Source organism: Lissotriton vulgaris, chromosome 7 (assembly GCF_964263255.1).
Source record: "Lissotriton vulgaris chromosome 7, aLisVul1.2, whole genome shotgun sequence".
NCBI classification, from domain to species: domain Eukaryota; kingdom Metazoa; phylum Chordata; class Amphibia; order Caudata; family Salamandridae; genus Lissotriton; species Lissotriton vulgaris.
The window spans coordinates 1,065,112,294-1,065,137,568 of NC_141695.1; the positions used below are offsets into that span (position 1 = coordinate 1,065,112,294).

The window sequence follows — 25,275 nt, forward strand, 5'->3', positions numbered from 1 at the left end:
GGGGGGTCACACCAGGGGAGTCAGCGGCAGAATCTCTAACCCTGCACACAAAATAAGGGGAAATACAGTGAAATACCAAACAAGCAGAAGGAAAATACAAAAGAGGCACAGGAGGGCAAAATGAAGCGAAAGGAAGAGCGAGCAGCAGGGGAAATACAGTGAAATATCAGACAAGCAGAAGCAAAATACAAAAGAGGCACAGGAGGGCAAAACGAAACGAAGGGAAGTTCGAGCAGCAGGGGAAATACAGTGAAATACCAGACAAGCAGAAGGAAAATACAAAGGAGGCACAGGAGGGCAAAACGAAACGAAAGGAAGAGCGAGCAGCAGCAGCGAGGGGGCACCGAGGTCAGGGCGGACCTGAGGTGCTGGGGCACAGAATTGCCTGCAGCTGGAGGGCCGCGCAGCGTGGGGGTGTCCTGAGGTCAGGTCACACTCACCTGCGCCGCGCGGTCTCCATTTAAGGCCAAGTGGGATGGAGGATCAGCTGGGAGGCGGGAGCGGGGCGGCCAGTGGGAACACAGGAAAAAAGGGGGCGGGCCGCGATGGAGCAGCGGCGGGAGGCGGGGAGCGGAGGGGGGTTACACTATGGAAGTCAGCTGCAGAATAGCTAACCCTGCACACAAAATAAGGGGAAATACAGTGAAATACCAAACAAGCAGAAGGAAAATACAAAAGGGGCACAGGAGGGCAAAACAAAGCGAAAGGAAGAGCGAGCAGCAGGGGAAATACAGTGAAATATCAGACAAGCAGAAGGAAAATACAAAAGAGGCACCGGAGGGCAAAAGTAAACGAAGGGAAGAGCGAGCAGCAGGGGAAATACAGTGAAATACCAGACAAGCAGAAGGAAAATACAAAGGAAGCACAGGAGGCCAAAACAAAACGAAAGGAAGAGCGAGCAGCAGCAGCGAGGGGGCACCGAGGTCAGGGGGGACCTGAGGTGCAGGGGCACAGAATAGCCAGCAGCTGGAGGGCCGCGCGGCGTGGGGGTGTCCTGAGGTCAGGTCACACTCACCTGCGCCGCGCGGTCTCCATTTAAGGCCAAGTGGGAGGGAGGATCAGCTGGGAGGCGGGGCGGCCAGTGGAGACACAGTAAAAAAGGGGGCGGGCCGCGATGGAGCAGCGGCGGGAGGCGGGGAGCGGAGGGGGGTCACACCATGGGAGTCAGCGGCAGAATCGCTAATCCTGCACACAAAATAAGGGGAAATACAGTGAAATACCAAACAAGCAGAAGGAAAATAAAAAAGAGGCACAGGAAGGCAAAACGAAGCGAAAGGAAGAGCGAGCAGCAGGGGAAATACAGTGAAATACCAGACAAGCAGAAGGAAAATACAAAGGAGGCACAGGAGGGCAAAACGAAACGAAGGGAAGAGCGAACAGCAGGGGAAATACAGTGAAATACCAGACAAGCAGAAGGAAAATACAAAGGAGGCACAGGAGGGCAAAACGAAACGGAAGGAAGAGCAAGCAACAGCAGCGAGGGGGCACCGAGGTCAGGGCGGACCTGAGGTGCTGGGGCACAGAATCGCCTGCAGCTGGAGGGCCGCGCGGCGTGGGGGTGTCCTGAGGTCAGGTCACACTCACCTGCGCCGCGAGTTCTCTATTTAAGGCCAAGTCGGAGGGAGGATCAGCTGGGAGGCGGGAGCGGGGCGGCCAGTGGGGACACAGGAAAAAAGGGGGCGGGCCACGATGGAGCAGCGGCGGGAGGCGGGGAGCGGGGAGCGGGGGGGGGGTCACACCAGGGGAGTCAGCGGCAGAATCGCTAACACTGCACACAAAATAAGGCGAAATACAGTGAAATACCAAACAAGCAGAAGGAAAATACAAAAGAGGCACAGGAGGGCAAAATGAAGCGAAAGGAAGAGCGAGCAGCAGGGGAAATACAGTGAATTATCAGACAAGAAGAAGGAAAATACAACAGAGGCACAGGAGGGCAAAACGAAACGAAGGGAAGAGCGAGCAGCAGGGGAAATACAGTGAAATATCATACAAGAAGAAGGAAAATACAAAGGAGGCACAGGAGGGCAAAATGAAATGAAAGGAAGAGCGAGCAGCAGCAGCGAGGGGGCATCGAGGTCAGGGCGGACCTGAGGTGCTGGGGCACAGAATCGCCTGCAGCTGGAGGGCCGCGGGCGTGGGGGTGTCCTGAGGTCAGGTCACCCCCATTAAGATGGGCAAAATAGATGTAAGGTAACAGTCCCCACCACATCTAGACTAAGCACAACAAAACATGACCGAACTCTTGTAGCATGTATTTTACCGATACTAAGCGCAAATATGTATTTCACCCCAGAGGCTGCAGGTGCTTGTGGCATGGTGTTTAGGATATTCGGATATTGGGGTCATTATGGTTAGGTGTAAATTGCTGCTGCAAAGAAAGTGTGGCGGGTATGCTCAGATGTGGGTCCTGTGTCACTCTGCCACTTGAACCAATCAACCAATGAGCCCTAATCAGGGTGAAATTGGTTCTGGGTTTCTAATGTTCAGGTTCAAGGATGACTTGGCCACTTAGTTCGGACTGGGCTGTTCTAATTGTAGCAGTTTAAAGAATGATTTGCATATTGCTGGGTCCGAAATGAGGTAGCATAGTGATCGATAAATTATGGACTGGGATGTAGCCCTGAACAATTGTCAGCGGCTGAGATTATTTGAAAGCTTTCAGTCCATCTCCCTGTTGTTTTTACATATGAGACTCTAAGTTCGACAAATATACCCAGACATGGGTCCGTTATTCACTGAGCCAATGGAACCAAGCTATACATCGCTGATGATCCCTAACCAGGGTGACACCGGTCCTGGGTTGCTTGTATTCCAGTTCAGGGAGGACTTGGCCTGGCTTTTTGGGCTGAACTGTTCCCATTGGAGCAGGGTCAATACTGATTTGTATGTAGCTGGCTTCAGACTGAGGCGACTTTGTGGATGAAAAATGAATGACTGGAATGTGGCCCGAGTAATTACCAGTGGCTAGGATTAGTTTAAGCATTTCATCCATCACCTTGGGGTTGTGGCAGTTAGCACAAATAGCAATTGCTCTGGAGTGCCAGTGATGTTCGTGACTGATTTGGATCCAGGTGTAGAATCACATGGACTAAGACAGTAATTATACCTGTTCTGCGTGCTTTGTTGCCCCTAGTGACCTAAGTAGTATGAGCAATTACCACCTGCTAGAACCTGCTTATACTTGCCACACATGCACAATTTGTTCTCATCTCCTGGTTAAACGGATTTTGCAAATAATCTTATCCTCAAATTCACTCCAGCAGATAGTTAGATATAAAGCTAACAATGTTGCCTGCAGTTCTTTTGAATTCAAAAGTTGTGCAGTTTTTACCCACTCACATTTGCTCACTCGCCCGATCATTTTTTTAGTATTTTCTCTGCACTCGTTTCAGGAGTTCTGTCAAATGGGCGAGTGTTGGAAAGCCTTTTCCACAGGGAACACACATACAGTTGCCTCAAGCAGCTAGCGAGCACGTGCGGATCAAGGGTACATTGAGATCGTACCGCAAAGTTTCAGGTTGTATATAAAATAATTAAGACATCAGCGTGAGGCATCAAAGACGCGAGATGATGTAATTGCCCTTCAGACATTCACTTCACCTTCCCTGCAGCTCATGGACGTCTCTGTCTCAGCCTGTTGATCAGAGACAAAACCGCACTGAGCTTGAAAATTGGAGGCTGGCTGCCGTCAGAGGAGCTGTGCGGGAAGACCGCTGTGGGATTCTGTGATCTAGCAAAGCGTTCATGTAATTAAATTGCTTTAACATTGCACACTGCTTGGCTGTGAGTGGGATAGTTTTTAGGAAGGCCCGAGGGGATGCAAATCAAGGTATGGATTACTTAGCGTGCCAACTGCTTTAACTGAAAGCAATAGTCTCATTTCACAAGAGTAAATCTCTGTGTAAAAATATTTCTCAAGCCTGGAGCAGAGAGATACTATTTCTAGGCGTTGGTCTTTTCCTGCCCTTTAATTGTGGAAAAGATTTGAGTCTGGAAGGTTAGCAACAGCATGGAGAGAATTTCTAGTAGAAGGTAGAGTTTAGGTGAGCTACACCTAAGCGTGCTCGATTAGGGTCAGAATAAACTGCCCTGCAGCACAACAGACTGCCGTCCTTGTCCACCAGCAGTGGACACCGTAGGGGCTGCAGGTGTTTGTGGCAGGGTGGATAAAGCAGTATGGACTGGGATGTAGCTCGTGTAAATAACCAATGACTGAGATCAATTCCAGCATTCCACCCATCACTTTTATATCAGTGTGACATGATAAGTATTGTAGGTATGCTCAGGCGTGGGTTCTGTGCTCACTGTTCTAGATCAGAGAGGGCCTGGCTTGGCAGTTCGGGATCGACTTTTCCACTGGACCAGGACAAAGGCTGATTTGCATGTGGCTGGATCTAATCTAAGGTGGCGTTATGTGCACAAAATGATGGACTGGGATGCAGCCCGATTAATTACCAGTGGCTGGGATTAATTCAAGCATTCCACCCATCATTTCTTTTGTTTATTTCATGAGACCTCTTAGGAATAATGGGAAAGTTCTGGTGTGGGTCCTGTGCTCACGTGCCACTAAAACAAAGCTGCACCTGACTGAAGATCCCCAACTATGGTGCAACCTTTCTTGGGTCGCTGGCCTCCTGGTTCAGAGAGGACCTGGAATGGTAATTGAGGTTGGACTGTGGGCAGGACCAAGACTGATTTGCATCTGGCTTGGTCTAATCTGAGGGGGCACAGTGGGTGAAACGAATCATGAACCAGAATGCAGTCTTGAGTAATTACCAGTGGCGGGGATTCATGCAAGCCTTCTACCCATAATGTTTCTCTTACTTTAGGGGCATATTTACAGGAAAATGGCAAAGGGTGACGTTAGGTCAAGAAGGCTAACAACATGCGCCGTCACTTTACAAATGCAAGGCTGCACCATATTTACAAGAATGTGGTGCAGCCCTGCATTTCCCTCTGCACTGGCACTGAAGTTAGCTGCCTAGCGCCAACACAGGCACCCTTGCACCATAGTACAATACTGCCTGCATTGAGGGGAGTGATTGTTTGTGTACAGTAAGGTGCACATAAACAATCTTTAAATGACGTTTTGTAACTTCTATGTGTGCACATAGAAGTTGCAAAACGTAATTGTTTTAAAAATATTTTTTATCTGGAGAAAGGGACACCTTCCTGCACACAATCAATTGCCTTTTGCTGTTTCAATGTGTGCTGCACAACGCAGCACACATGGAAACAGCAAAAATGAGGGGAAATTAAACATTTCTCCTCGTTGCGATCTTTTAAGGCAAGGTTTTCCCTAGTCTCAATTTTGGCGCTGCCCCATATTTACACCACCCCATAAATATGGGGAAGCATCAAAATCCATGGGTGTTGCAGTGGAATGCCCACAGCAGCACCCATTGCCCTCCTCTTTCACACTAAATATAGCGCACAAGGGTGCCTTATTCACAAGGCGGCGTTAAGCCACGTTAAGTAGCTTAACAAGGCCTTGTAAATAAGGCGAAGCCCCTATTGCCACGTTATGGAAAGTGATGTAGTGGTGGTGAAAGAGGCTTGTAAATATGCCCCTTAGTGTGTTTACATTCTTGGCAGCTTCATGCTTCAGGACTGCAAGGACCTCAACGAACAAGACACATGAACACAAGGCCAGACCTTTTTCAGTATTGCCGTGATTAAATAGGTTTATACATAGACCATCTATCCTGGGCTTACCTAAATTCTACACACGTTATCCTCACAACAAGAGGTCAGAAATACAAGCTTGGACCATCAATATAAATGCTATTTTTAATGTTATTCTCAACTGAGATTCTCCTTATTGTGGGCTGATACAGCCAAGGACAGCAACGTTTTATAGAGGGACTCCGGCCTTAGCACAATATTAGACGTTAGCCTCTGCTGTAGTGATATATGACGTTGGCATTATCATTATGGGAGTAATGTCTTACCGCATAAGTAATAATTTACTACCTCCCCTAACTATACCGTCAATAAACCTTTGTCTTTTCAGTGAATTTATAGGGTTTTTGTAAACATAAAGTAAAATATTACTAACATACCTAACTGTTTGAATGTATATTTGTTTCTTTTTTCATTCACAAATTTGACAAAAAAGTTTATAAAAAGAATTGCAAAAGTCATAAGGGTATAAATAAAAGTACCCGGAAAAACTAAAATTAACTCTTTTTGGTTTGGTTCCTAAAATAAGAGTTTGAAAACGTGTGTGGTGTGGGCACTTTGTGTATTTTTCTACTTTTAGAAAGTTGGCATTTACTTGTCTCAACTATTTGGTGCGCGCAGCCTGTATCCTCGATCACATGACTAAGGTAGGGGATATTTGTGTATTGCTTCCAGACATAAGACAAAGAGGGAATAGGCGTTGGCAGGATGGATCATCTCTGACTTGATAGGGAGCGGAGCTGTAACCTACCACACTTGCGCATCACAAAGACTCTGTCTCAGCACACTTACAAAGGGTTTCACTCCAGTCTAGTGTGCCACCAGACAAGCTTCGAGCAGGGCAAGGAAGCAGAATATTCCAAGAACCTCTAGAAACCTCTTGAAGTTTCTCCTACTTCAAAGCATTGCACCAGGTAAATATATTGGACCCTCAGTGTACTCCTAGACCTGTGAATCCAGGTTGAAGTGACTACAAGGGTCAGCTGAATGACCTCCTATTACAGGGACATAACAAGCTCCAGAGGCCTCTGCCCAGCTGGCTTGCTGTCTGGACCTGCAACTGGACCTGTCTGAGTTAAGCGGGCTTCTGCTGGAATGAGTTCCTAATCCCCAAGAGGTGCCCCTGAGGTCCTGTACTCTTGATGGGCCATCAGTTGAACTCCTTATCTAAGGAAAGGAGAAATCCTGATGTCCTGGGGTCTTCGTGACCGGGCCTGTTAACACCACATTCTTGCCACCTGTGCTAACTGCCAACCGTCAAAGTGAAGCTCCGGTGAACCCGCAATGTGAGGTCTGCACTTCATGCTACAGCATCAACAGCTCATGCTGGCTGCAAATACTAATACCCAGCAATGACCGTCTGCAACCTTCCACAGGATCTTTGCGATACAGCGGCAACTGTCCACATTGCCTGGCCTGCTCTTCCTGCTTCTGCGTGGACCATGAGCGATACTTTCCTTGCCCCTCGTGGCTTCCTCCACTGCAAACTGGACTCTTCACACAAGACTTTTGAAGGTAACTCTTTCATCAGGACTAGCCTTGCTCCTGTATCTGACCCACCTCACAACCTAACAGCCATCAGTAGTGCTTTGTGCTTTTAGGTGCTATACTTACCAAAAATTTTAAATGATGTTGCAATGCACCATTTGATTGTTGTTACTGTTGTTTCTAGTTTACCCACAAAGTAAGGAACAGACCCCGCAAATACTTAATGTTGCCCAAATGAAGGCTGAATTTGAAGGAATTGTTAAAGGTAATGTAGGGTTGGATTTTCTAGGACACTACAATGAGAGCGAATTGCTTTTCATGAATAAGGAAGCCGCGAAGGCGGCATAAAAAGTATATGTGAAACTGGAGAGAGTGTCAGAAAGATGTGGATTTGATTTGACACAAAGAAAAAAGTTGTGATAAAATGCCAGGAAGATGATGTACGACAAGGGATTCAAGCTGTTAAAACTGAGATGATTAAAAATGCTTGTGAGAGAGTTGATTAAGCCCATCACTTCAGCAGGACCAGGCACAGGTACTTTTGTTGGGGGACTCCAATCCCCATCCAGGATCGAGGCAGGAGCCACCATCACCCGCGACCCTGGACCAGCCAAGAGGCGCTTAAGATTGGCTTGGGGCTCCCATGGGACGTGCATGGACGTGCAAGGGGCAAACCCCGGGCCAATGGCTGTCCCGTCTGCACCCGTCAGAACCCGGAGGAGTCTGGGCTGAGCCCACTCTCTTGGCTCTAGACTAAGCAAGCATGACGGCTCACGTTACTCTTACCACAGCAGGAGCCTGGGATATGTAGCAAGCCGACCTGTCTGCAGCTGGGCAAAGCGCTCACATTGTATGACCAGAAGACTGAGGTAAAAGGGGAAGCTGGTCTCCTAAGTCCTATGAACTTTTGCCATTAAATTTGTCTGAGGTCATATTTGTACTGGCAGAAGAATATATAGTGGTACTTATACCCTAAGGACCTGAGACTTGATCATGAGACACGGGGAGTACAGGGGCATCAAAGTGATACATATACCAGGGAGCCTGTACTGTCTATCTTGCTGCCAGTGGCCACCACCCTGAAGCTGCCATCAGGGGACTTCAATCCACATAGTTCCAAGCGCCGGGGGCTCCAACTAATTCTTTCGTGCCAGGAGGCGCTCAAAAGGGGGCTTGTGCTCCCACAGCGTGGGGTCACACGCGGGCATGCCTGGGCCATGCCTAGGCCGTGCCCGGGCTAAGGGTAAGCCCGTCTGTACCCATTAAAGCCCGGATGAGGCTGGGCCGGGCCACCACCTGTCAAGTTTAAAGCGGAACTCGGGATTCAGCAAGAATGCAGGATGAGTGTTGTTGTATTCCCCCCTGAAAAGCCCACAGGCTAGCTCGGTATTTCCCATTTTTGAAACTGATTCTTAAGTTGCCATAATGGAAAAGTATACCACGATACCACCTGCATGCCCGATATCTGACAGTATCATTAGCATGCTCAAGAGGGTGGTTAATATTGTCTCGGGAGAAATTGAACTTACGAACAGCGAATGTCATTAGGCATTGAGGGGCGAGCCGATATTGTTGAATTCAGAGGTGCTTCTAATATATGTGCCTAAGACTCACCGTAGCCACAGCCTCAGGGATCTGGCACCCACAACTGAAAGCAGGAACGTAAGTGGGCCCGATACTGCTGAGGCACGGGCACATGATCAGACTAATTTAGATATTGTCACACCTGTGGTAATCCCAGCTTTCAAACAAAAGAGTAAAAGTGGGAAGCCTATTTGCAACAAAAGGAAACAGCACACTCGCACTGGTCCCTCTTGCACCTGCCTTTCTGCTTGGATATAGCCACCCCCAAGTACTGGCACCTCTGGAATCCTCGAGCCCCCTGTGACAGCTCCTAATGCGAATTTGAGTTGCTCAATCAGCACACAGACTGATGTGACATTGGACCGTGAGAACCTTGGGGACTCTATTGTTAATGCTAATGCTGAGAGGGTGACTAAACAAATCAATTAACTTTTAGATATAAAATGTGCCCTACTACAGGAATGTTTAGAGAGTTTTGTTTCACTCATAGGGGGTTCTGGTCAACCTTGTCAATCAATAGGGACCTCACAAATTGCCATAGACAAAGGGAGTGGGAGAAGGGGAAGGTCTCTTGCCAAGTGTTTTAATTAGTGACAACCAGTCCCCCTTCGATAGAGTTGCTGCAAGTATTTTGAGCACCAACTGTGGAAAAACCAGGGGATCTTCCCAACTGTCTCTTAATGGTCATGGTAATATATCTAACGTAGACTTGGTCATCTATTCACAGCCCAATTCCATCTTGGGCAGTGTTAACAGACCCAATGGCTCAGACCAGAACCTATTGGCTGGAAAATTGAGCAGCACTGCTCTAGCCACTCAGAGTAGAAGTCTCCCGAAAGCAAATAGGAATGGCCTGAACTTGCCACCTGCTGCCTGTCCCTATGTGTTAGTTTTAGCCGGTGTACCGACCCTAAAAAGAGATCAGAATGAGTCATGGGACCAATTACACAACAAATGTGTAAATTGGCTATCAAGGAATAGGAGGTTTCACCCATCCGATATGAATGACATTATTGTGGCATGCAGAGTTGGGTGGGTTGGTTCTTCCTCAAAGAATATTGAAGGGGACTGTATTGTGATTAATTTTTGCAGACCTTCCTTGGTGGGACATTTATTAAGAGCATGTGAGTCTACAACTTTTCACAAAACTAACATCTGTTTATTACCATTAGGCTATTTTTACAAGCCAAATCATGGGCCCCACCCCAAAGAGATCTCCCACTCACAACTACAAATAGGTTCTTGGCTTTCTCCGGGTTGGATGCCTAGAATCAACTATCAACACCTGCAAAACTTCCTGGCCTAGATGCTGGACCACCATCTCCTCCATTAGCAGCTGAGCTCATTAGTCCAGTCATACCACCTAAGGCTGTAGCCGACTCAGATCTTCGTATCCTAAGTTGAATGTTGCGGGCTGCCTTCAAAGTTACACCAACCGGATTGGTTAAAATTCCACAAGAGAGCCGTATATTCTCCTGTTTCAAGGAACCTGGGCTACTCAAAATATATTCACTAATGAATTCGAATGTCATAAAATCTTAGCAACAACATCTAAAGTTCTAAACATGGGTGACCCGCTGGGGAGTTATCGATTCGGATTAAGATTGCCTCAAGTGGCTGCATTAAAACCATATGCACTAATAACAATAACTTTCAAGCCACATTGTTTAAAAGGGGGATTTCCTTCTTCTTAATCCATTTTTATAATAATGATTTTCATTCCATTTCTAATGGGAATTTTATAAATCTATTCAATTTTATTGTGTCTATCGAAAAATCCAAAGACTGTTTGAAGACGACTGGTATTTGCCTAGTAGGCGATTTTAATGTTAAACTACCACAACTCTGGCCAGGTAAACATCCATGCAGTGGTGGATATAAGTAACTGCCATAGTGGGTAGGAATTAGTGAACCACTTAAACAATCATAGCTTAATTAATGCTATGGAGATTGCAGCCATAACAACAGATAATGCTCCCCCGAAGCCGACATTTTGAGGGAGGGATTTCTCATCCACCAATGATTATGTTTTTATCTCCCCTGTCCTAGAGGACAGCCTTTTGAAAGCGGAAACCATTGCCTCTACTTTTGGGGATCACAACCCAATCCAAATAGTGCTAAGAATATTCCCTTGCCCAACACCTAACATAAAATGTGTAGCTAGGAATGTATTACCCTCTGCGGAAAATCTAAGATTATCGGGGTGTTAAGATTTGCGATCTATTCAGCACAATGGCCAGGGAAAATTTGAGCATCACAAATTTTTGCTTGCGGGACCTGGACCCTCATCCTGATGTAATTAATGCCTTTTCTATACTCTGTGGAGCTTTCAAATCCCTGTTGTCCAAACCTATTATTATAGCGCAATGTGAACCTGGATGGTTGAACCACGAGTGCTCAGAGGCCAATAGCCAGCTACGCAAGGCCCTGCTACAGAGCCCAAGGAGCAATTCTTTGGTTAAGTTGTCATGGCAGAGGTATAAGTCCACCACTGCGAAAAGGAAGGAAGCATTATTAAATGAACACTGGGATGCGCTTATTAATGCTTCTAGTTTAAAACATGGGAATATATTTTGGACTGCTGTTAAAAATCTAAGAACAATGGGGCAGCCATTGACTTCCATAGCTACAACATAACCAGTGCAACCTGGGAAAGCCACTTTTTCACAAGTCTGTTTAGCTTCTGCTCTGGAACTCGACCCCTTTAAGAATAGGACTACATCGAGGGCTCTAATTTTGATAACAGAGGTTGAGGAGGCCATATCTCAGAGCATGGGCAATAAAGGCCCTGGTTCAGATGGACTACTCATTGACCTCCCTAAATACAAACCAGACTTTTGGGCCCCTTTGTTGTTAAACGTTTTTACTAACATAACCAAATGCACTACTCACTTTAGTAGGGGGATTTACGGGTTTTATGACTGGCCTTGACCTATGTACTAACTTCAGGAAATCGTTCATAATGTTCTGTGAGCCAAGAAAATACCCCCTAAGCTCAATTTCCGTTGGCAATTCAAAACTAGTTTGCACTTATAAGGTAATGTCCCACATTGCTTTGGCTAGTCATTATGAAAAACCCTGCAGCATTACTTACTAGGGAGATAATAGGGGACTGTCTCTGCGGTGGGAAAGGGATGGATATCCCATGGCTCTCCGGGGTTAAAAAGAACCTGAAAAGTGTCCACTTTAAAAAATTGTGTTTCAGGGGAAGGAAAAAATCCAAATATGACAATTTCCACTGGTCTGTTGGGGGTGAAAGACTAGAAGTAGTCAAATCCTACACTTTCCTTGGAAAGGTTGTCACGAGTATTTTAAGTGACACAGCCCATATCGAGAACAATAGCAGGAAAGCTCTCGCCCAAGGGAAGAGCCTTGTTTCTCTTTACAAGGCAACAGGTAGAAGGCACTTCTCTATACTGGGAAAGGTTTCAAATGATGACAGGGCGGCAAAGGACGACAACCTGATGGATATCTTCCCATCTAGTGCGATACTTTGTCACCCAGACACACTTCATAAAAGACACATTCCTTTTGACCCACAGTTATTTTGTTGTTTTGTTGTTTAGTCATGTTACAGCATGGCCAGTCACAATTGCGTTCTATAATGCTTTTGGGCTGAATGTTGCAAAATGTTCATTCCAGCTATGTGGCGTGTAATCAACACCACGTCATTGTTTTCTGAATTTAACCTTACAGATAAACAAATTGTTTTGGCACAGAGAGGAGCAGACTATACAGTGCTGAGCATTATAAAACTGGAAAGATTACCATTAACTGTTTCTGAAAAGCCAGCAACAGAATGGATAATACATGGGACAATCACTCTGACGATTTTCCATTTTCAGTATTGTTTAAAACATATACCAGCGGGCATATATGAAAGGTTGGGTAAAGAATACATCAAGACAGCCTGGGATTTACCTTGTACACACAAATGTTTGAGTGGGGGAAAATAAGTGTTTCTTCGTAGTACAAATTGCGAAAGCTCACTAAGTGATACACACTTATGTCAGGGTATTAACTTACACAGGGCCTGCGATGGTTCCTCGAAAAACTTATCCTGCCACCTGCAAGTTTCTCCAGCTGCAGTGATAGATGCAATTTTTAGGCAGCTTTCTAATGGAAGTTATATTATGTTGAATGATCACAGCTGTTGTGGCATGTTGCCAGGAATCCCTTATCTCGTAAGCGTGTCAGCCAGGGTCACTTGCTGTATGCAAGTATTCTTTCCAGAAACTAACACAGACAGGAAGTCGGCATTATGGCCTTCACTGAACATCTCTTTTATTTGAATTGATACTTTAAGCAGACTGAAAGCCATTCTTTTTCAAAAAACTGTGCCACTGACCTCGGCCATAGAGACGTATGATCTGCAAGTTGTAAGGACTTCTGCTGAGATACATGCGCTTTTACAACAAACTGCCCCAAACATTTCTCGGAAATGTATGTTGTATCTTAAACATGTCTGATACCAGTGGTATTGTACAGGTATTTAAGATGATTTTTTCGAGACTGTTAGCACCTTTTGAAGCAGTCCTCAGCATATTTCCAAACTTTGTGCACTCTGTGTTTGGCGGCCTGCCTCTCGTTTTGGGTCCCGTAGCAGGAATACTATTTTTATTCATTCTGCTCCGATATGGCAAGTCAAGTCACCAGTGACACCCTGATTACCTTAGAGAACACTCTCCTGGCAATGAAGTGTCGTGAGCGCATGATACAGATTCTGGGCTTGGCTTGTTTAAGAGATCTAAATACCACATGGTTTCTATCATTCCGACCAATCTGGCAAGATTGCATCTTACCTGTTCTATGATCCCTGCTATGTGGAGAAGAATGTATGCTAGACATTTGTCTGACACTCCCATCAGTCCTGCCAATGGATGTTGATACTTTGCTCGGACTGGTAACGGCTCATGCACTGTGTTATTCCCAGCAGCTACCAATCCAGATGACGGCATTCATTGAGATCTCACAGACGCAAACTGCAGATGGTAAGATACGTGGAGCAACAGGCACACAGGTACCATCTCCTTCGAACATTGCTAAAGCTGCTGACGGCGATGCTGCTCATCTTTGTGCAATCGATCCACTTAACGAGGTAGTCCAACTTTCACCAACAGTAGTAGACAAATTCTTCACCAGCTTAGAAGATTTGATGTTTTCTCCAATGAGACTGACTTTTGAAGCTAGCACACAGTGTTCTGTGGGACTCTGAATTCGACCTTCACTTTCTAAAACAAACTTCTAACTTTAGAACTCTATTTTTCTATGATTTTACTTTTTTCCAAAATTGAAATTTTTTTTGGCTCCAAGTTATCTGCTTAAAGTAGAAATATTCCTAGAGAACAAGAATTCTTTGAATACTTCCAAGAGACAATATTTGACCATGTCCATAACCCAATTTTATTTTTATTATGTCATGGGATGGTCTTGACCATTTTTCCTCTGTATTTAAGAGCCATTTCATAAATGAAATTTCATGATTCATTCGGATAGCGTTTTTTAAATGTCAACTATATGCTTTGAATGAAACATTGCTTTTAAATGCATACAGCACAAATGATCTTTTCATGTACAACCATTTTGAATGCATTTTTATGTATTAAGGGTCGGGGTTTTAACATAATCATGTTTTAGATTTGTTTTATGAGCTTAGAACTTAGTAATGTCGTACATAATAAAGTGGAATGGGTGTTGTATGGCGTTTTAGAATCCGAAGTGAATTTTCCCGATTCATGCCCTTAAATAGGTACAATTCACATTGCCCTAATATAGGAATAGAAATCATTCCCTTATTTAGACATAACCCATGCAGTCCAAATACTGGCATGGCTACTTCCACCCGTACCAAAACGTCACAAAGATTTCTTGAAAAATAGGCTTAAGGAGTCAGGGACCTCCCCTTGCTTGAATATTGATTTGTCCAAGAACTCATGTACTTTACAAAGAACTACTCTTCCCTTGGGGTTCTTTACTGACGTTATTATGCCTGACTTTACGTCAAACTAGGCACCTTCAAGGTATAAATATGCCTTCACTTGATCTAGCAAGACACGGTGGTTTGGAGCAGTTCGACTATCTACTTGCCCGACGCAGCTCGCTACAGCAAGTAATGAAGGAAGCCAACCCTCCAGATGACGCACTGATCGAGAGGCTGCATTTCTCTCACCGAGAATTCAGCTCCAGTGTTTCCAAGGCCCCCTGCGGGATGTTGGGAAATTGAGTCCCAAGACTGAGATACCAGACCTCCTTCATTCTAAACTATGGTATTGAGCTGATTAGAACCCAGAAAAACCTTGGATAGATTCTTGGCAAAGAAAAACCTAACCTATGCTACACAATACTTACTCCTTTCCGCGTACTAGACTTAGGTTAGGTACATTGGGGTAGGTTACATTTTAGAAGCACCAGTTGAGTACTTTTAGCCATTTTTATTTATATATGTATTTATATATGGTTTAGAAGCAATACAATGGTCTTACAGTATTATTTAATAATATAGCTCTCACTGTGCACATTATACTTTGCAGTCTGCATTACGATTGTAGCAGTTCACTTTACTTGCATGAGAAAGAAGCCTTTTCAATAAAATATTTTTTATTGAAAACGCCTGTCTCTCTATTTCTCTGCACCTCTGTAGAAACGAAGCATGCACGAGAGAGTGACTGAAATACTTATCTATTATTTAAACGACTCTGAAAATACTTTTTTATTCTTGGGGAAAAAAAGTTGTCATGTTTATGCGGTTGTCAGAAATGAATCCCTTCTTGTGAATTCGAGAAAGTTTCTAGTGACCTCTGAGCTAGCTGGCACTCACTATTAAGTTTAATATATTCGATCGAGACCTAGTCGACCTCAGTCCTACGTCTAATCTATATGATATATTATTCCAATGCGCAGAGCCTATTGGGAATATAGGAACTACACTACACAAGGAGTGGTAATTTCTCCACTGCTTGAAATTCCGGCCAATCATTATCAGAGTTGTCTCATGGGTACAGAACACACCATTTAACTGTCAGAAAATTGAGACAACCTTTATACATGTACACCACAAGACAGGTATATAAGGAAATCAATATATGTGATTAGCTCTGCTCTCAGGCCTCTTAAACAACCATTTCCAGGTTTCCTTTAATGGTTAAAACTAACATGGGACGTCAGTTTTTAGTCAATTAAATGAACAATAGAGTATTCCACAAACTAGGTACGTTGCCTCTTGGTTGTCTGGTGGAAAACTAGATAAAGCAAAATAAAATGTGATTTATAGTTTTTCATGCTGCCTTACCCCACTAAATGACTGAGAACAAAAAATCACATCCTTTTTAAGTGTCAAACATGTTCTAATAATGAAATGCAGCGTTGGTATTATGTTGGCCCAAGAAAGCTGATATTCAGTGGCCGCTGGTAGGGAACGGGTTTGGGGGTGCAGGAGGGGATTATAAAAACAAAACAAATGCACCTTTTATGATGTCCACGTCTCTCCTCTGCTTCTCTGCTCTGGAAGAAGCTGCTGGAAGCACCTGGCACATAGGCTCCCCTGAGCAATGCAGCGTAGTGATTGGTCTGAGTGCCGTGAATCAGCCCTCAGATCGCGACAGGGTACCTCTGCATATTCCTAACTGGCAAAGCAGTCATGCGCACTTAGTGTGCACAGCCCTCTCCTCCTCCCACCCTGAACCCCTAGCCTGTGCCACCCATACCCAGCCCGCAGCAACCAAAAAGAAAACGATAATAACCCCATTATTATCCTTTCATTTTTTCACTGCTCTATGAGCAGTGTGGCAACGCTCCTCTGCCTTAGCGTGCAAGCTGCTGAAGCTGATATTATTATTAAGATTTACCCATCACTGATATTCTACGCATTTGACACCAAAAATGTCAATTTCCTTTTTAATCAATGAAGTCAACAGACTCCCTCTTTAATTACATTTTGGGGAGCTCCTCTTTACAGTTACCTCAGAGTCAGACAGTAGTCATAACAGCTGATTTAAAAAATATGCAACAGTAGCAAACCCTGAATTATTTAAAAAAATGTACTATAATTTAAAAAGATGTACTCCCATCACACATGCAATTAAGCCATCACCTTATTATTGTTCATGCAACGTGAGATTTTAATTAAACTACCATTAAGCTAACGAGTAATTTGTAAAGCTGCATGCCAGCCATTCTCATTCTAGACTTTTTCCTTTCTACATGTGTTAAACTAGTTATATATGTTATCATAGAACAAAATACTCTGGCACAAGTTCCAGTGGTTTAGGTAATTTACCAAGATACATTTATATGAATACATTAATTCATGTGTAAGTCTACTCTGGCACCTAGGCTTAAGTCTATACTTTTTTGCTAATCACCATTTTTTGATCTCGGCTAGCCTAGGCTGCGCATGCGCAGTCTCGCTAGCGAGATCTTATGTCTTCTAGTAGGGCGGTAAACGAGCTAGCTCTTCTCCAGTGGCTCGTTTCCTAAACGGTGGCCAGCCATTGGAGAAGAGCTGTGTCCATCACTTAAAGCCCCGTCTGTTTCGGATTGAGGGGCGTGTTTTTTGCTGTCTTTATCTCCATGACGTCTTCAGTCACTCCAAAAAAACACGCCCCCCAGTCTGAAAAGGACGGGGCTTACATCATCGGTGTCCAGCGCTGTGGTTGGTTCCTGTCCCGGGGGATTGCGGCAGCGTCATCGGCTTGCCGCGCTGGGATTGTTTCCCGCCTGCAGGGAATCCCATCACATCATCGTGGAGCCATGCTGGGATTGGTCCCAGCCTCTGAGGGCTCCTCCTCGCTCATCCAGGAAGCGGAGCTGCTGCCCGAGGCCGGGGAGCATCCCGAAAGAAAAGCAGACCGGGACCCCTGAGGACAAACGGTCCAAGGATTATCAGATGCCAGGAAACCATTTATCAGATATCAGGTATGGTAACAATAAAAATACAAGCTGAGAACCAAAATACAATACTTTTGTAAGTAATGTCTTGCATTTTTAAAAGTCATATGGGGTTTTAGTGCCCAAGAAAGCTTTCCAAATTTGTTAATCCCTTTGCGGTGCTCCTGCACAATAAAGGCTCCCGTAGCCCGCGCTGCCCTCCCGCGGTTCGAGCGGGTCTGGAAATGCTGCTCCGGGAACTTTCCTGACCCCTCCACCAGCCGCAGGCGTCCGGGGGTCAATGGGGGGGAAAACCGGTCCTGGCAGAGCTTCGTGCACAGTGTGCATGGGTGTGCAGTGCACAACGCGGGAGCAGCGTGCCTGTGCTGTGCGCACTGAGCCGTGAAAACAGTGAGCAGCGCGCGGCGCACAGCTGGGGAGAGGGGGTGATGTAAACAAGGGGGAGTGCAGCGCTGGCTAGTGAGGGGGAAAGGGGGGTGAACATTGTGAGCTGTGCACAGTGAGTGAGGCTTGTGAGCGAGGGTCGGGGTGCACTCTGAGGTCTGCTGGTGTGGAGTAGAGCGTGTGTGTGTGCTTGGTGCAGCATGGACTGCGTCCTGTGCAATGAGATGGGATGGGCGCCTTTTAAACAGTGAGAGCATTGTATTCGGGTGCTCGTGGTTTACAGTGTGAGCCTTGACACAGGAAGGCGTGAATGTTTTGAGTGTGAGTGTGCACATGTGTTCTACGAGTCTTGTGCAGTGCTATGGCTCTCTGTAAACAGGGAGAGTGTTGTATTCCGATGCCTGTGGTGACACAGTGTGAGTCTGTGCACAGGAGGCGTGTGTGTTGCATGGTGAGCAAGGTATGCAATAAAATTAAGAAAACTAATTTAGTTCCATGCCCTGCATCGCAAAGTGCAATGCAGGGCACGCTACGAAATTCGTTTTATTTATTTAATTGTTTACTCACCTGCAATCATCCATATTCCGGTATTTATCACCCCCCACCCTGCCCCTCCCCCGCCCCGCCTGCCTGCCCCACCGGAACTCCCTCCACGAGCCGCGGCTGCAATTGAAAGGGGAAATACCGAATGCCATCTTATGTTCACAACCACATTTGAAACTTGGGATGAAGTTAGGCAGATGCAAGAAGAGGCAAGTGATGAGGAAAAGGAGATTTAAAGAAGTTCAGGCTGTAGAAAGAGAGCAGAAGATGAATTGTGGGTTTATCTATATGGAAGACCAGTTTTGCCAGACTCTTTACTTTACCACATGGCCAGGGTTTACCATGGATTTGCACACATTGGAAGAGATGCAATGATCAGACTCTTCAAGTAATCATGGTATAATCCGAAGTTTAGGGTCATTGCAGAGAGCCTTTGCCAGAGGTGCATTATCTGTCAGCAGCAGAATCCAGGCAGAAAGACAGTTGTTAGTTGGGGATGGATTAGGAGAGCAGGAGGTCCATTTTACCCAACTTCAGCTTGATTTTATCGAGATTCCCACTTGCAACAGGCTGAAATATGTACTAGTCATTGTTGGCTTGGTCTCTCGTTGGGTGGAAGCCTATCCAATGAGAAGAAATGACAGCCTAACCGTAGCTAAACTGCTGTTGAGGGAACTGATTCCTAGATTCAGAATTCCAGTCATTTTAGAGACAGCTAGAGGAACCCATTTTAATAATGAGATAATTCGGCTGATTTGTGCAGCATTTAAGATTGAGCAAAAGCTGCATTGTGCCTATTGACCGAAGCAAATGGACTGGATGAGCAAGAAAATGGCATTATAAAATCCAGGTCAGGGAAAGTGTGTGCATCCACATCACTGAATTAGTCTGACACATACCCGCTTGTGCTGATGAGTCTAGGAGGTATTCCTGACAAAAAGACTGGATTGAGTCCCCATGAAATTCTCAAGGGAAGAGCAATGAGGCAGGCATGTATACCAGCAAACAAACTGATGAGTATATCTGATGATCTGGTGCTTGACTATTGCAGAGGATTGGCTGAACTGGTCCGTTCTGTGTCTCACCAGGTTGGAGAAGATGCCACAACAATTCATCAGAACAAAGCTCATGATCTGAGTCCTGGTGAATGGGTTTTCATCAAGAAGCACGTAAGAAAATCGTGTTTAGAACCCAGGTGGCATGGACCTTATCAAATCATACTGGTGACGACAACGGCAGTGAAGTGTGCTGGTCTGCCAAATTGGATTCACGCGAGCCATACCAAACGGACCCTAGATCTACCTGAAATACCAAAAGAGCAACAGCTGGTACATCAAAAACAATAACCAGTGGCTGAAGTGTGTGAATCTGATGAATCTAAAGTGACAGATTCTGACGAACAAACAGATGGTGAACAGCCATGCACAAGTCAAGTAGGCACAAGATTCTAGGATTTAAGAGACTGCCGTCAAGGCAGAAAGAAGTAAGTTCACTGCTTATTCATAGGAAAGTGAACTCCCAGCTGAACCTGATACAGATGAGACTGTTTTTGAACCAGAACGAAGTGAGTTCCCAGTCACAAGAGAAGTTATTGTTGAATCACAAGAACCCGAAGAAACGGAAAATCAAGAAGAAGAACAGTCAGAAGAAAGGGCAAGCAAAATAACCTGTGAACCAGATGTGGAAGGTGAAAAAGTGGTCAAAGCAAAGAAACCAAGAAAGGGTGATAATTGGCCAAGTGGAATGAAAATAAAAAAGTACATTCTTGTGAAAAGAAGTTTAAGAAAAAGACCAGAACAAAGTAATGAGGTCACAAGTCAAACAGAACATGAAGAGAGAGGGACATGGCAGCGGCAGGCTAATGGCTGTCGCGGAGCTCTCCGCCCGAGCGCACCGGGAAAACAGCTTGGATGTTCCCGCACGGAAATTTACGGTGAGAATGGGTGGCAAGGAAATTGCAATGTAGTTACGAGCTAAAAACGAGTTTCTTTTTCTCTTTTGGTCAAAACGAGCAGAGTAGTGACGGCGGACAACGGAAACGGTGCTAGGACCCAGGGGGAAATGGTAAACCTGAACGCATGCCAGGAGGACGAGGCGGGGCTGTTGCAAGTTAGGAGAGACGACGGTCTGGAAACGGCCCCGGGAGCAGCAGCCGAGGAGGTGGTGACGGGTGTTTCATCAAAGCTGACAAAGAAGATAAGTTTGAAATCAGGGACTGTGGTTTGGAGCTCTGGGTGTGTTAATTGGAAGTGGGAAGCATGGAAGTGCATAAAAGGTGGGTTTTTACACTATTACAGAGGCCCTGTGTGCTGGGGGCACTTTTCTGCTTCTAGATACTTAACCCCAGTAAAAGGAAGTGTTCGTATGGAGGCAGCCTTGCCTATAGGAGCACCAGTTTTGTTTTGTCAGAGTCAAGCAAGCTCTGATATCTTGGCACCAGTATGTTATGTTATGTTATATGTTTTCTAAAGCGCACAGCTGCCCCAGCAAAGAGGCGTCCCGGCGCTAACAGATCTAACTGGAACAAAACTCCCCACAGGGCTCATCAGACAGCAACCAGGGCAATACTGAAGGTAAGAGGAGGGTTTTAATTGCTTTCCTAAAAACTAGCACATCTTCCATTCCCCGGATATGGGCCAGCAGGGAATTCCATAACTTAGCCATCATATATCTAAATGAACGGCCACCGATGCGGCTGAGTTTTACCCGTGGTACCGTCACCAGATGTTGCCCAAGAGAACGTAGGTTTCGGTGAGGGATATATGGTGTCAGAAGGGTGCATAGAAGTTCTGGGCTGCCAAATTTGATGATCTTAAACCCCAGGCACAGAGCCTTAAAGTGAATCCGGGCAGAAATTGGAAGCCAATGTAGTCCCTTGATGGTAGATCGGACCGAACATCTGCAGGGAAGCCCCACCAGCATCCTAGACGCCAGATTCTGGACTCGTTGGAGTTGTTGAATCTCAGCTTTGTTGGCCCCTAGGAGTAACACACTAGCGTAGTCCAGTCGAGACAGGATAGTAGATTAAACAATGAGCTGTCGCACTGCTGGTTCAAAAAACTTCAAAAGAGGGTTAAGCCCTCTTAACAAGCCCATACATGTGGCAGCCACTCGCTTTGTATGATTCTGAAAGCTAAGCGAGGAGTCCATCCAGACTCCTAGGTTCTTCGCTAAGGTCTTAGGTATAGGCATAGTCCCTAGGGAGTCCGGCCACCAGTGCACATTCCAAAGGGTGGTATTTTTTCCAAACAGCAAGACCTCAGTCTTGGTCGCATTAAGCTGAAGACAGTTATCTGCCATCAATTGGGCCACAGCTTTCAGCCCGTCTATGAACCTAGTAGCCGATGTAGATGGCCCCTCAGCTAGAGTGATAACAAGCTGGGTATTGTCGGCATATGATTCCATCGTTAGGTCACAGTTCTTTGCTACAGCCGACAGTGGCTGAACATATAGGTTGAACAGAGACGGGCTCAGTGCTGAGCCTTGCGGAACTCCCTGGCCTATGGGATGGATTTGACAGAGAAAAGGCGGTGCCGATACCCGAAAGGATCTGCCCCTCAGAAATTACCTGAACCATTCCAAAGCAGATCCAGTAATCCCTATTGCCTCTAAGCGATGTAGAAGAATGGCATGTGATACCATGTCAAAGGCAGCGCTGAGATCCAGCAGGATCAGCGTTGCACTCTGAACGGCATCCAAAATCAATCGCAGATGTTCAGATGTAGCTAATAGGGCGGATTCGGTACTATGGCCAGGTCTAAAGCCACTTTGAGATGGATCCAGAATATTATGGCGGCTCATGTATTGGGATAACACATTATTCACTTGAGCCTCCGCAATCTTCGCCGCCCACGGGAGGAGAGAAATAGGTCTAAAATTCTCTGGTTTTAAAGGGTCCAGCGTGGGTTTTCCCAAACTCGGCAACAGAGGCTTCAGAGACTGGAGGTAAAATAATGGACCGGTAGTAAGCAAACTAAAAGTAGAAGAGAGGTGGTAAAAAATAGATACCAACTGAGATCAAAGCAAGAATTAAAGCAGCAGGGGGTTTTGGACTTAGCTGAATTGGGCGAGAAAGTGAGACCCTCACCAATTACACCACACAAAAGTAAGAGGAAGTGGTGTACTAAGAAGAGTGTCAGTAGTAAACTCCCTCAGCAGATCTCAACACAAAAAAACCTCCCTCTCTTAAAAGCTATTTTAAAGTGATTGAGAAAATGAGTTCCTTAAAAGAGGGAGTAAATGTAGAAAGGGATCGGCAGTCTACCCAGATTACTCAGATCCCCTCTCTATCTGCTCTGGCCTTGGAGAACAGGTACTCCCCTATCGCGGAAATACAAGCCGAGGAGGTGTTAGAGGATCCAGAGAGTCCAGCTAACCTAGTTAAAGACATTCTGATGAGTGGCAGTAATAGCCTGACTGAAAACCCTCTAACCCATCAAGATTCTACGATCACACAGATATCAGAAGGCGCAGTGTGTAACCACCCGGATACCACTAATACCACTATTACCTTAACTTCTCAAACCCATGCTAGATCTGAAAAGGATGCTGCTCAGTTTTCCACTTCCCCCCAGGAGCTTGATAAGATTGGGCTCCTATTTCATTCATTGAGGGGTGATTTGCTTGAAAAGTTTGAAATCTCCGAGGCAAATCAAAAAAGATTGCATGATAGGTTTGATCTTTTGGAAACCAAATTGGAAGGGATAGAGGCCCGGATGGCTACACTGGAAAAGAAGGTCTCTACCCTCTCAGTCACTACGGCAGAGAATTCTGAGGACCTCTGCGCCTTAAAAAATCAAAATAGGGCTCTAATGATAAACATGAAACGGTTGGAGACTCACTCATGACGGAATATTCTTCGCATACTGAAGATACCAGAGGGAGAAGAGGTAGGAGATATTAAAGCCTTTGTCTGCAGACTCCTTAGAGAGGGTGTTTTGAAAGATCGCTTAGATATAGATCTAGAAGCAGAAATACAGAGAGTACATAGAGATCCTTTTAGACTACACCCGGATCGTAAGGGACCCAGGAAAATTCTGGTTTATTTCCAGACCTACAATGTTAAGGAGTTGATACTTAGTAGAGCCTTAGCAACGCCTCTCTCCATTATCGGGCCAATCCATACCAAATTAGGTCTGACATAGGAGGAAGAACGGCTCAGAGACAATGGGAACTAGGTTCAAGAATATATATGTAAAAAGGAAACGCGCGTAGATGTCATACTTAGCCATGTTTTTATGTACAGTGTGTTAAAACAAGCTTCCACACAGCTTTCAAGTCAAGATCATTATTTGAAATGCACTGAATTAAACTAAGGATGCAATAATATGTATATATATGTAGATCAATAATTACATGTATAGTGGAGGCATGCACACGACAAAAATTTGTAATAAATTAATGATGTTTTTTACTATAATGATAATCTAATAAAATAAAATCCTTAATTTTGTACCATGCACTTTGTTTCCCCTTAGTCTTTGCTGTCTCTTGTCCGTCCATGTCCTACATTTAAAACTAGTTCCTAATTTCATTTCTTTCAACTAGGTTCAAGAATGCCTGAACTTAGATCATTGGGAGTGAGAGTACAGATGAAGTTTCCAGCCATGCTTAAAGTCATGTGGAATAATAAAATGTACACCCGTAATCAGCCAGAAGAAGTAGATGAACTGTTACGGAACACGAGGGAGTAGTTTAGTTGGAAATATCTAGCTCTCAGTACTGGTCATACTTAAACCTAACTTTCACTAGCATTTATTGCTTATATGAAAATAAATGAACATAGTAATCAGAGATACTGATCAATTCTCTTTGAGTAAACAAAAAAAAAGGGGGTTTGCACATCGCACTTAAGAAAAAGGGAAAGGAGAAAAAAAAAACCTTACAAATACACCAATTCACACCGATAATAGGTGATAAGGGTAAGGGATAGGACAGATAGGGTGCTGAAAGACGGAGAGTTTCACAGGGGCGAGACATCGCCCAAGATGAAGGGAGGGTTCCTCAGGGGAGGGAGTGGAAAAAAGAATAAAAAGTCCAAATTTGACCACAGAAATACAAATATACACAAACAAATACAAACATACACATACAGATACTCAGATGATGCATTTATCCCGGAGAGTAGTTGGTAGGGTAACATTTGGTTATGGCGGTAAACTCATATTCAAGTAGTAAGATCATTTCCTGGAATCTTAAAGGAATAGGAAGCTTCGGGAAAGAACAGAGGGTTTGTGATTTTTTTAAAGAACCTAGAGGCTAGCATATATTTATTGCAGGAGACCCATCTTGAGGCAAAAGAGTGTAAGAAGATCTTTGAGAAAAGACGTTGGGTACAGGACGTTTTATGCTCCAGGCAAAAGGGAATGTCTAGGGGAGTGGCAATAATCACCAGGGCAAACAAGGGTATTAGTGTACAGAGCTGGGACACTGACCAGTCAGGGAGGTGGTTGGTAGCGGAGCTCCTGATCGCTAGTTCACCGTAAACATTTGCAGTGTTTTACGGCCCAAACTAGGATAATGAAACCCTTCTTCGTAATCTTGAGAGGGTTTTAATCTCGAGCAAAGCACCTCTTATTCTTGGGGGGGACTTTATTCTTATTTTAGATAGCCAGTTAGATCGTACCTCTAGAGCAAAATATGTTTCGCCCAAAAGGTCTCTTTCAGTTCTTAAGAACGTAATAAAAGACTTCAACTTGTTGGACGCCT

General features: G+C 45.0%; 1 long non-coding RNA gene across 1 annotated transcript; it reads left to right on the forward strand.

Moving 5' to 3' along the window:
* The first annotated feature begins 20,590 nt into the window (after positions 1-20,590).
* On the forward strand, positions 20,591-24,446 carry LOC147702932 (uncharacterized). The gene is made up of 3 exons (XR_015297259.1): positions 20,591-21,006; positions 22,468-23,744; positions 24,115-24,446. It is a non-coding gene; the product is annotated as an uncharacterized LOC147702932 (long non-coding RNA).
* The last annotated feature ends 829 nt before the right edge of the window (positions 24,447-25,275 follow it).